Here is a 13031-nt window from a genome sequence, read left to right on the forward strand (position 1 = left end):
AAGACAGAGAGACAGAGGAAAAAAAAGACAGAGAAAAAAAAAGAATCAGACAGAGAACAAAAGAGACAGAGACAGACACAGAGAGAAAGACAGAGGAAAAAAACAGAAAGACAGAGGAAAAAAGAGACAGAGAGAGAGAAAGACGGAGGAAAAAAGAGACAGAGAGAAAGACAGAGGGAAAAAAGAGACAGAGAGGAAAAAAGACAGTGAGAAAAAGACAGAGAGGAAAAAGGAGACAAGGAAAAAGACAGGAAAAAAGAGACAGAGTGGGAAAAAAGAGACGGAAAAAAAAGAGACAGTGGAAAAAAAAGGGACAGTGGGAAAAAAAGACAGACCGAGTGAACCTGAAAATAAAGACGCCTGAAAACTAAACTCCTAAGCCTGGAAAAAATAGAATTTAAAAAAAAAAAAGCGACACCTGAAGAAAACTATCCCTAAGCCACCACACCTAAGCGTAAACTCCAATTGCCTCGGACCTAAGCCAAATCTCCCCACCCCCCCCCCCCTGTCACATCTCGTCGCCGTCCTGGGCGCGCCCCGCCCCTCCTGTCACCTCCTCCGCTGCTCCCGGGAGACGGCCCCTCCCATCATCACGCACCTGGGTCCCCACAGCTGATTGTCATTCCCTTGATTGTGCCTTCTGACTATATCTACCGATCGCGCCATTCTGGCGCCGTCGGAGTATTCTGAAAGCCATCCTGGACTTCCGTGCCGTCAGATCAGCTGTCACCGATCTCCCTCACTCACCTCATCCTGCTGTCCTTTTTTATGCGTGCCTCAGTAAAGACTTTTGTATACGAGTATCTGTCTCGCCGTGTATTTCGGATCCACACCCCCCGCTTTCCTTTCGTCACTCGAGCCCAGCCCTCGAGCCTCAAGTGACGTGACATAATACTCCGACCAACCATGGATCCCGCCGGCGAAGACAGATATCTCGCCGCCCTCACCGAGCAAGCGGAGCGTTCAAGCCAGCTGGCCCGAGCCATCGCGGAAATCAGCCAAATTACCACCATGCTGGCTCAACGCTTCGAGGCGGCTGAGGCACGCATTTCCGCTCTCACGATCAAGTCTTCCCCGCCCGTGAGTAGGCACGCTCCTCAATTTCCCCTTCCCTCCCGCTACGCAGGCGAGACCGGGCGTTGCGCTCAGTTTTTAATGCAGTGCACGCTCGTGTTTGAGCAACATCCATACGCCTGCGTTAGCGATGAGGCGAAGGTAGCCTTCATCACCAGCCTGCTCACGGGAGAAGCCGAGACGTGGGTGCTGGCCATCCGAGAATCCCGACCGGAGCTGCGCACCTCGTATCCGGACTTCGTCGCCGAGTTACGCCGGGTTTTCCATCACCCGGTGACGGAGTCCGAAGCGGAGGGGAGATTACTGGACTGCGTCCAAGGGGCCCGTTCAGCCGCGGAATACTCCGTCGACTTCCGCATCCGGGCCGCTGGCAGCGGCTACGGCGACCGAGCGTTGAGGGGGGTGTTTCGTCGCGGATTGAACACCGACCTCAAGGACGAGTTGGCTACCCGCGACGCGGGCACCACCTTCGACGACCTGGTCGCCATCGTCATCGGCCTGGATCACCGCCTTCGGGAGCGACAGAGGGAGCAGCGCGGCCGACGGCCCAGACAGCCACGCAGCCGGTCCAGATCTCCCACACCCGGCAGCGAGCGTGTGCGGCGCCTGGAGGAATCCCCCGAACCCATGATCGTAGGGGGGGGGGAACGACCACACCACCCCCGGGGCTCGTCGCACCCAAGGCCCCCAGGCGAAGACCTCAGGTCCACGCAAGTCCCCGGCAAGACGGCGACCACAGCGACCTCTGGAGGTCAAATCCACTACCCCCGTTACGCGGTTGGAGCTGGACAGCGAATTAATCGGCCCGTCCAGCTCCCAAACCGTGCGGGCCCTAGTGGACTCTGGGGCCGACGGGTGCATCATTGACCCCCAGCTGGCGGACTCGTTGGGCTGCCAGCTGATCAATCTCCACCCCCCTAAGGAGATGGTCGACCTGGACGGCAGACTGTTCGCCCGAGTCACCCACCTCACGGCCCCGCTCAAACTCCGGGTGGCGGGGAACCACGTCGAGCACCGCCAATTTTTAGTTATGCCCTCCCGGAATGCGCCGTTGGTATTGGGTCTCCCCTGGCTCAATACCCACGACCCGTCAATCTCCTGGGAGCGTCCCACCATTCAGGGCTGGAGCCCCTACTGCTACGCCAACTGCCTACGGTCGGCTACGGCAGGGCGAGACGCCTCCCGCGGTGGACCGCCGGAGGCCATCTGCCTCAAGGGCGTGCCACACTGCTACCACGACCTGCGGGAGGTGTTCAGCAAGGACAACGCCCAATCCCTGCCGCCCCACCGACCGTATGACTGTGCTATTGACTTGCAGCCAGGGGCTCCATTACCGGACTCCAGACTTTTCCACATCTCACAACCGGAACGGGAAGCCCTGAGCACTTACATAGACTCCTCCCTCGCGGCGGGACTCATTCGGCCGTCTCGGTCTCCGCTGGGCGCAGGGTTCTTCTTTATTGACAAGAAGGACGGAACCCTGCGTCCATGTGTCGATTATCGGAGTCTGAACGACATCACCATCCGTAACAAATACCCCCTCCCCCTCATGGACTCAGCCTTCACGCCCCTTCAGTCCGCAACCATTTTTTCTAAATTAGACCTCCGCAGTGCGTACCACTTGGTCCGCATCCGGGAGGGGGACGAATGGAAAACTGCATTTAAAACACCATTAGGACATTTTGAATATCTGGTGATGCCGTTCGGACTCACGAACGCTCCCGCCGTATTCCAAAATCTGATCAACGATGTGCTCAGGGACTTCCTCAATGTTTTTGTTTTCGTTTATCTGGATGACATTCTTATTTTCTCTCGTTCTGCAGAGGAGCACCGGCAACACGTCCGACGGGTCCTGGCGCGGCTCCTGCAAAACCGGCTCTACGTGAAGGCAGAGAAGTGCGAGTTCCATGTCCGCTCTCTGTCCTTCCTAGGGTTTGTCGTGGAGCGGGGGCAGCTCAGGGCCGACCCTACTAAGACTAAAGCGGTGGTGGAATGGCCGATCCCGAAGACGCGCAAACAGCTTCAGCGGTTTTTGGGGGTTGCCAACTTCTACCGCCGCTTCATCCGCGGGTATAGTCAGAAGGCACTCCCCCTCACTAACCTCACGTCCTCTAAGATCCCCTTCAGGTGGACGCCCGACGCTGAGGGGGCATTCAACCGCCTCCGTCTTGCCTTCACTAACCCCCCAGTTCTGCGTCATCCCGACCCGGATCTCCCGTTTACGGTCGAGGTTGACGCATCCGAATCCGGAGTAGGGGCCGTCCTATCCCAGCGCTCTCCCATGGACCAGAAGCTACGCCCATGCGCCTTCTTCTCCCGCCGGCTCAGCCCCGCCGAGGCCAACTATGACGTCGGCAACCGGGAACTGCTGGCGGTCGTCCTGGCCCTTCAGGAATGGAGACACTGGCTTGAGGGAGCGAAACACCCCTTCACCGTCTTCACGGACCATAAAAACCTGGCGGCCATCCGGTCGGCCAAGAGACTAAACTCAAGACAGGCCCGATGGTCACTCTTCCTCACCCGGTTTAACTTTTCTCTCACCTACTGCCCAGAGTCACAGAACACCAAGCCCGATGCCCTATCCCGCATCCATGAGCCGGCAGAAAGGGAGGAGACCACCACCAACATCCTGCCGGCCCAACGCATCCTGGGTGCCCTGAGGTGGGAGGTTGAGAGAAAAGTACAGCAAGCCCAGGGGACGACCCCCATCCCCAGGGGCTGTCCTAAGGATCGCCTGTTCGTCCCCCCCCCTCTTCGCACGGAGGTGCTCGTCTGGGGGCACACCTCCAAGATAGCTTGTCACCCGGGGGTCAACAGGACGATCCAACTCATCGCCCAACGGTTCTGGTGGCCGGGGTTCCGGAGGGACATCACCCTCTTCGTGAAGGCCTGCCCGACCTGTGCCTGTGGGAAAGCCTCCCATCAGCCCCCGGCAGGACTCCTCCGGCCGCTACCGGTACCGTCCAGACCCTGGTCCCACATCTCCGTTGACTTCGTGACAGGCCTCCCCCCCTCCCGTGGCAAGACGGTCGTCCTTACCGTTGTGGACCGATTCTCCAAGTCGGCCCACTTCGTCCCGTTAACCAGGTTGCCGTCCGCCATCGAGACGGCTCAACTCCTGGTTAACCACGTCGTCCGTCTCCACGGGATTCCGACGGACATCGTGTCGGACCGGGGACCGCAGTTCGTGTCCAAGGTATGGAAACGTTTCTGTCGGTCCCTAGGGGCGTCGGCGAGCCTGTCGTCTGGATACCATCCCCAGACCAACGGACAGACGGAGAGGAAGAACCAGGACCTGGAGGCGGCCCTCCGGTGCGTGTGCCTCCACAACCCGGCGTCGTGGGCCCTGCACCTACCCTGGGTGGAGTACGCCCACAACTCCCTGGTCTCCGCAGCCACAGGTCGGTCCCCATTTATGTCCGCCTGTGGCTATCAGCCGCCCTTGTTTCCCACTCAGGAGGGCCAGGTGGAGGTCCCGTCTATTGAACATCACCTCAGACGGGCCCACCGAGTCTGGAAGGAAACCAGGGACGCCCTGACACGCACCGCATCCCGGAACCAGCGGGTGGCGGACCGTCACCGGAGACAGGCACCCAACTACCAGGTCGGGCAGGAGGTGTGGCTGTCGACGAGGGACCTTCGGCTGGCAGGGTCTTCAGCCAAGCTGGGCCCACGCTTCACGGGTCCCTTCCCCATCGAGGCCATCCTCAGCCCGGTCTCGGTGAGGCTCCGGCTGCCACCCACCATGAGGATCCACCCCGTTTTCCATGTTTCCCTCCTCAAGCCAGTGGAAACCTGCTCCTTAGCCCCCACGCCCACCCCCCCACCTCCCCCCCGGATGTTGGCCGACGGACCGGTCTACACCGTGCGGGAGATAATGGACTCCAGGCGCATGGGCAGAGGAGTGCAGTACCTGGTCGACTGGGAGGGCTAGGGACCGGAGGAACGACAGTGGGTCCCACGTGCCTGGATCCTCGACCCATCTCTCATCCGGGCGTTCCATGCGGCTCACCCCTCCAAACCTGGTGGGCCGCCAAGAGGCGTCCGTTGAGGGGGGGGCACTGTCACATCTCGTCGCCGTCCTGGGCGCGCCCCGCCCCTCCTGTCACCTCCTCCGCTGCTCCCGGGAGACGGCCCCTCCCATCATCACGCACCTGGGTCCCCACAGCTGATTGTCATTCCCTTGATTGTGCCTTCTGACTATATCTACCGATCGCGCCATTCTGGCGCCGTCGGAGTATTCTGAAAGCCATCCTGGACTTCCGTGCCGTCAGATCAGCTGTCATCGATCTCCCTCACTCACCTCATCCTGCTGTCCTTTTTTATGCGTGCCTCAGTAAAGACTTTTGTATACGAGTATCTGTCTCGCCGTGTATTTCGGATCCACACCCCCCGCTTTCCTTTCGTCACTCGAGCCCAGCCCTCGAGCCTCAAGTGACGTGACACCCCCCAAAAAAAAAAGAGTAATAAAAGCCATGAACACAGATAAAGCTTCATTGTGACACATCTTTATTCAGTTGGAGCAGCATTGTAAAATGGACAGGAAATGGATGGTAGGAGGGAAAACAGATTCTTTATTAGCCACCATTGGAAGGGGAGGGAGGGGCAGTATGGGTAGGAGTTTAGGCTGAAGTGATAGAGGTTGGGGCTTAGGCCTGGAATAAGTGCAAAACAGGAAGGACAGCCCAAACTGTTGAGGCTAATCTTACGCTTAGGCTATTGTAGAAAGTTTTAGAGAGAAGTGGGTAAGGATGATACTATATTTAAACTAGGGTGATTTGGTTCAGCATTTGTTAAGAATGAAATTAGTAGCTTCTATTGGTTAGGGATTGAGCGGTTGGTTGGATTTTTTTTAGCACATTAGGGTTTATTGTTCCAAATTTGCTTAGTTTTGTGAAATTATGGTTATCAAAAGTCCTCCCTGATTTCCAGTTATTCAAGGTGCAACACAACAGAATCAAATGATCAGGATCGGATTTGAGAGCTCGCTGATGAGCTGATCATTTGATTTAGGTGTATTAAACCTTGAATAGATGCAAAACAGGAAGGACACTTGGACGTCGAGGGCGCGAGTATTTATTAGATCTGGAATTTATCTCGTTAGGCTAATCTTTAAGTTGTTAGGATATTATTGTCATTTTATCGAGAAGTGGGCAAGGATGATACTATATTTAAACTAGGGTGATTTGGTTCAGCATTTTCGTTATGAATGAAATTAGTAGCTTCTATTGGTTAGGGATTGAGCGGTTGGTTGGATTTTTTTTTAGCACATTAGGGTTTATTGTTCCAAATTTGCTTAGTTATGTGAAATTATGGTTATCAAAAGTCCTCCCTGATTTCCAGTTATCCAAGGTGCAACACAACAGAATCAAATGATCAGGATCGTATTTGAGAGCTGATCGTTTGATTTAGGTGGATTAAACCTTGAATAGATGCAAAACTGGAAGGTCACTTGGACATATTACATATTGTCATTTTCAAAAGTGGATAAGGTTTATAATTTTACTAATAATGCATTTTATTTATAAGCGCCTTTCAAACCCTCAAGGACACTTTAGTCTGGTGAGGTGTGTCATGATCTGGTTGACGACCAACGGGGGGCGCTGTTGCCCCCGCCTACACCTCACAGGTGCTGGTCGTCCCGATCAGATTGGCGACCAGCGGGTAGCGACGTCAGCCCTGCCTGCAGCCTCGCAGGTGTTGGTTGTTTAATCATTGACATTTAAAAGAACACCCGGCACGACCATTCGGTGCCGGTCCATTGTTTGCTGCTTGGTTGCTGCATGCATCGTGTATGTGTTTGTTTAACCTTGGCGGGCTTTTACTTTTGGTCTTCTTTTGCTACTTTGTATTTTTTCCATTCAGATCATTTTGATGTTTTACATTTTGTTCCTGCTGACTTTATTTTAATACAATTTGTCAAACAACCTCCTGCTCCCTCCTGCCTGCTTTTTGGTATCCGAACCCGCCATCACCACCTCGCAAACCGTGACAAGGTGATTTGAGGTTTTCAGAGTTTGTTTGATAATTTGAGGATACGTATTTTGAGTTTAGTGCGAGTAGTCGCTTGTATTTTAGAGTTAGTTTAGTTTGGGACATTAGGGTTTAGTGTTCCAAATTAGGTTACATTTTGTCAAGTCCTCCCTGATTTACAGTTATCCAAGGTGCAACACAACACAATCAAATGATCAGGATCGTATTTGAGAGCTGGCTGATGAGCTGATCGTTTGATTTCGGTGGATTAAACCTTGAATAGATGCAAAACAGGAAGGTCACTTGGACATATTACATATTGTCATTTTCAAAAGTGGGTAAGGTTTATACGTCAGGTGAGGTGATTTGAGGTTTTCGGAGTTTGTTTGATAACTTGAGGATACGTATTTTGAGTTTAGTGCGGGTAGTTGGTTGTATTTTAGAGTTTGTTTACTTTGGGACATTAGGGTTTAGTGTTCCAAATTAGGTTATATTTTGTCAAATCCTCCCTGATTTCCAGTTGTCCAAGGTGCAACACAACACAATCAAATGATCAGGATCGTAATCGTAATTGAGAGCTGGCTGATGAGCTGATCATTTGATTTGTGTATTAAACCTTGAACAGATGCAAAACAGGAAGGACACTTGGACGTCAAGGGCCCGAGTATTTATTAGATCTGGAATTTATCTCTTTAGGATAATCTTTACGTTGTTGCGATATTATTGTCATTTTATCGAGAAGTGGGTCAGGTTTATAATAATACATTTAATTTATAAGCGCCTTTCAAAACCCTCAAGGACACTATAGTCAGGATATTTTTTGCGGATGAGCAGCGGCAGCCACACGCGCCAGCGTTCACTCAACCCTGAATTGACAAAGTAAAATTCTAGAGATTTAAAGTGAGGTGATTTGGGGTGTTCGGAGTTTATGTTTGACAATTTGAGGATACACATTTTGAGTTTAGTGCGAGTAGTCTGTTGTATTTTAGAGTTTGTTTAGTTTGGGACATTAGGGTTTCGTGTTCCAAATTAGGTTATATTTTGTCAAGTCCTCCCTGATTTCCAGTTGTCCAAGGTGCAACACAACAGAATCAAATGATCAAGATCGTAATCGTAACTGAGAGCTGGCTGATGAGCTGATAGTTTGATTTAGGTGTATTAAACCTTGAATAGATGCAAAACAGGAAGGACACTTGGACGTCGAGGGCCCAAGTATTTAATATTTTATTTAATCTTTAATTTTTACGATATTAGTCATTTTAACGAGACGTGGGTAAGGTTTAGAGTGAGTTGGAGGTGATTTGGGAAGTTTATGTGTGACAATTTGAGGATTTGTAAAGGTATTTAAGTGTATTAGACCTGAATAACAGGAAAACAGAAAGGCCATCTTGACAGAGGGCTGACTATTTTTGGAAGTATTGTGGCTAATCTTTGGCTTTTCTCTCCAAAAGTAGCCTGACTGGGGCACTTTACTCCCAGAGCATGTCATGCCTAAATTTTTGATTAGAGGATTGGGAGTGGAGGATTTAGGGATTATGGAGTCAAACCAGGATTAGAATTAATTTAACAGTTAGCAAGGTTTGGGTCACGTACTAGTGTTATGGTTTAGCTATCGGAGGTAGTATTGCGATATTAGTGTTAAAGGATTTTGATGATTTGAAGGGAGATGAGAAGGATTAGGATTTAGGATTGGTGGTGGCGATGATTTTGGGTGGGGCTGGAGCAGAAACCTGGGCAGAGACCAAAGAATATCTCGATGCTGACATTGCAATGCTTAATCACAAGTATAAAGTTTTTGAGGCCATGCCACAATTTACATACACCTGGAAGAGGTGCGCACTGCTTACATTCCCAAACAAAGCCAAGCACATCCACTGTCACCAGCGTGCATCTTGTTGATCATTCCATCAATCACGGTGAAGCTGCCCATCTGGCCAACAGCGCTGGGGGAGGGATAAACAGACTTGTTCATGATGATTGATGCACTACATGGTTAACATTGTAGATATTTATTGATTTCCAGGGGTTATACAGACCTGTGAAGAATGTAGGTAGGTCATCTCAGGAGTGGTGCTCAGCTCTTTCTGATGAATGCGAGTAGAGCTCAAGACCGACGTACATGAAACTGACAAATCTGTGTTCTTAATTTCCATGCTGCGTACCACAGCAACCTAGCTGCCTAACAGTCAAACCAGTTAACCGGCTGCCTAATCAAACCCCTTAACTTTACCCAATCATGATTTTGTTTTATGTATTGTTTTTATTTCAAAGTGTACTTGGGTGTTCAGAAAGGCGCTTGTAAATTAAAGGTATTATTATTATTATAAATCTCCATGCCTGAATTCTACATTAAACCCAAAGCACACTCCAACTCGAATCCACGATCCATAAAAACAGGGGTGTCCCAACTTGGCACCCGACCGCTGTCCTTCCATAGTCCAACTTCCCTGGGTGGGACACACCAGATTCAAACAATCAGCTCATCAGCCAGCATTTGAACAATCCAGATTGTTTGAAAGAGATGTGCTCATCCGGGGACAGCAAGAAAACAGACAGAACAGTGGCCATTGAGGGGCAAGCTTTGACATTCCCTGGTTTCTGGGTTTCCCGGATTACGAGATAGGTGGCCTTACTACCCACCTATTAAAAATGGCATTTTCTGTGTCGCTCTCTTGTTACTATTTATAATTGTATTTTATTTATTTATTCAAGTACCTATGCTTGTCTGACTGTAAAGTGTCCTTGAGAGCTTTGAAAGGCGCTTAAAATAAAATCTGACTACTCATTCATCAGGAAGAGCTGCACGCCACCAACCACGTCCACTGTCGCCGGCGGGCATCTTGAGGATTCCGTCAGTCTCGATGAAGCCGCCCCATTTGACCACCGGCGCTGGGGGAGGGATAAACAGACTTGTTCATGATGATTGAATGCACTACGGGGTTAACATTGTAGATATTTATTTTGATTTCGAGGGGTTATACAGACCTGTGCCGAATGTAGGTAGGTCATCTCAGCAGGAGTGGTGCTCAGCTCTTTCTGATGAATGCGAGTAGAGCTCAAGACCGACGTACATGAAACTGACAAATCCATCTGTATTCTTAATTTCCATGCTTCGTACCACAGCAACCTAGCTGCCTAACAGTCAAACCGGTTAACCGGCTGCCGAATCAAACCCCTTCACTTTACCCAATTATGATTTTGTATTATGTATTGTTTTTATTTTAAAGTGTACTTGGGTGTTCAGAAAGGTGCTTGTAAATTAAAGGTATTATTATTATAAATCTCCATGCCTGAATTCTACATTAAACCCAAAGCACACCCCAACTCGAATCCACGATCCATAAAAACAGGGGTGTCCCAACTTGGCACCCGACCGCTGTCCTTCCATAGTCCAACTTCCCTGGGTGGGACACACCAGATTCAAACAATCAGCTCATCAGCCAGCATTTGAACGATCCTGATTGTTTGAAAGAGATGTGCTCATCCGGGGACAGCAAGAAAACAGACAGAACAGTGGCCATTGAGGGGCAAGCTTCGACATTCCCTGGTTTCTGGGTTTCCCAGATTACGAGATAGGTGGCCTTACTACCCATCTATTTAAAACTGCATTTTCTGTCTGGCTCTCTTGTTAACATTTATAATTGTATTTTATTTAAGTACCTATGCTTGTCTGACTGTAAAGTGTCCTTGAGAGCTTTGAAAGGCGCTTAAAATAAAATCTATGACTACTCATTCATCAGGAAGAGCTGCACACCACCAACCACGTCCACTGTCGCCGGCGGGCATCTTCAGGATTCCGTCAGTCTCGATGAAGCCGCCCCATCTGACCACCGGCGCTGGGGGAGGGATAAACAGACTTGTTCATGATGATTGAATGCACTACGGGGTTAACATTGTAGATATTTATTTTGATTTCGAGGGGTTATACAGACCTGTGCCGAATGTAGGTAGGTCATCTCAGCAGGAGTGGTGCTCAGCTCTTTCTGATGAATGCGAGTAGAGCTCAAGACCGACGTACATGAAACTGACAAATCCATCTGTATTCTTAATTTCCATGCTTCGTACCACAGCAACCTAGCTGCCTAACAGTCAAACCGGTTAACCGGCTGCCGAATCAAACCCCTTAACTTTACCCAATTATGATTTTAATTGTTTTATGTATTGTTTTTATTTTAAAGTGTCCTTGGGTGTTCAGAAAGGCACTTGTAAATTAAATGTATTATTATAAACCTCCTGTATAATGCCTGAATTCTACATTAAACCCAAAGCACACCCCAACTCGAATCCACGATCCATAAAAACAGGGGTGTCCCAACTTGGCACCTGACCGCTGTCCTTCCATAGTCCAACTTCCCTGGGTGGGACACACCAGATTCAAACAATCAGCTCATCAGCCAGCATTTGAACGATCCTGATTGTTTGAAAGAGATGTGCTCATCCGGGGACAGCAAGAAAACAGACAGAACAGTGGCCATTGAGGGGCAAGCTTCGACATTCCTTGGTTTCTGGGTTTCCTGGATTACGAGATAGGTGGCCTTACTACCCATCTATTTAAAACTGCATTTTCTGTCTGGCTCTCTTGTTAACATTTATAATTGTATTTTATGCATTATATTTATGAATGCATTATTTATTTATTTATTTATTAGAGTACCTATGCTTGACTGTGACTGTAAAGTGTCCTTGAGAGCTTTGAAAGGTGCTTAAAATAAAATATATTACTCATTCATCAGGAAGAGCTGCGCACCGCCAACCACGTCCACTTTGTCACCGGCGGGCATCTTTTTCAGCATTCCGTCAGTATCGATGAAGCTGCCAATCTGAACACCGGCGCTGGGGGAGGCATAAACAGACGGATTCATGATAATTGAATGCACAATGAATTATACTGACCTGCACTGAATATTGGAAACTCACCTCCCTCCAGCAATGGGTCAAACACACTGTATGCCTGCAGCCAGCATTAACGTCTCCTGGAACATCAAGAAAAACAGGACGGCGGTCATTGAGGATCAGGTTTGGACATTCCCTGGTTTCAGGGGTTTGCAGATTAAGCGTTCGGTGGCGTTACTCATTCATCAGGAAGGGCTCCACACCGCCAACCACGTCCACTTTCTGTCGCCAGTGGGCATATTGTTTAGCATTCCGTCGGTCATGATGAAGCTGCCCATCTGACCACCGGCACAAACATCAGTCATGTCAACATTGATTTAATAAACTACCGGGGTTAACATTGTAGATATTTATTTTGATTTCTAGGTGTTATACAGACCTGTGCCGAATGTAGGAGTGGTGCTCAGCTCTTTCTGATGAATGCAAGTAGAGCTCAAGACCTCTACGTACATGAAATTGACAGATCCATCTGTGTTCTTAATTTCCATGCTGCGTACCACAGCAACCTAGCTGCCTAACAGTCAAACCGGTTAACCGGCTGTCTAATCAAACCTCGAACCGCTTAACTTTACCCAATCATGATTTTATTGTAAAGTGTCCTTGGATTTTCAGAAAGGCGCTTGTAATGTTAAATGAATTATAAACCTCTGGTATTATGCCTTAATTCTACATTAAACCCAAAGCACACCCCAACTCGAATCCGGGATCCATAAAAACAGCGGATGTCCCAACTTGGCACTCGACCGCTGTCCTTCCATAGTCCAACTTCCCTAGGTGGGACACACCAGATTCAAACAATCAGCTCATCAGCCAGCATTTGAACGATCCTGATTGTTTGAATGAGATGTGTTCATCCTGGGACAGCAAGAAAACCGACAGGACAGTGGCCATCGAGGGGCAAGATTTGAGATTCCCTGGTTTCTGGGGTTCGCGGATTACGAGATAGGTGGCCTTACTACCCACCTATTTAAAATTGCATTTTCTGTGTTGCTCTCTTGTTACCATGTATAATTGTAATTTATTTATTTATTATATTTAATTAATTTATTAGTTTATTTTATTTATGTATGTACAGTAAAGTCTCGCTATAT

General features: G+C 49.3%; 1 long non-coding RNA gene across 4 annotated transcripts; it reads right to left on the minus strand.

Annotated features, from left to right (window-relative positions):
* Nucleotides 1–5628: 5628 nt before the first annotated feature.
* On the minus strand, nt 5629–13027 carry LOC148890878 (uncharacterized). 4 transcript variants are annotated; one of them, XR_016116706.1, is made up of 5 exons: nt 12119–13027; nt 11965–12020; nt 11770–11880; nt 8895–8990; nt 5629–8777 (listed from the first exon to the last, which is right to left on the minus strand). It is a non-coding gene; the product is annotated as an uncharacterized LOC148890878 (long non-coding RNA). The 4 variants fall into 4 exon arrangements; XR_016116705.1 differs by lacking the exons at nt 5629–8777; nt 8895–8990 and adding an exon at nt 10701–11030 and having other exon boundaries at nt 12119–13026; XR_016116704.1 differs by lacking the exons at nt 5629–8777; nt 8895–8990 and adding an exon at nt 10701–11071 and having other exon boundaries at nt 12119–13026.
* Nucleotides 13028–13031: the final 4 nt, after the last annotated feature.

This window comes from Hippocampus bargibanti, linkage group LG12, assembly GCF_051943395.1.
Source record: "Hippocampus bargibanti isolate YZ-2025 linkage group LG12, ASM5194339v1, whole genome shotgun sequence".
NCBI classification, from domain to species: Eukaryota; Metazoa; Chordata; class Actinopteri; order Syngnathiformes; family Syngnathidae; genus Hippocampus; species Hippocampus bargibanti.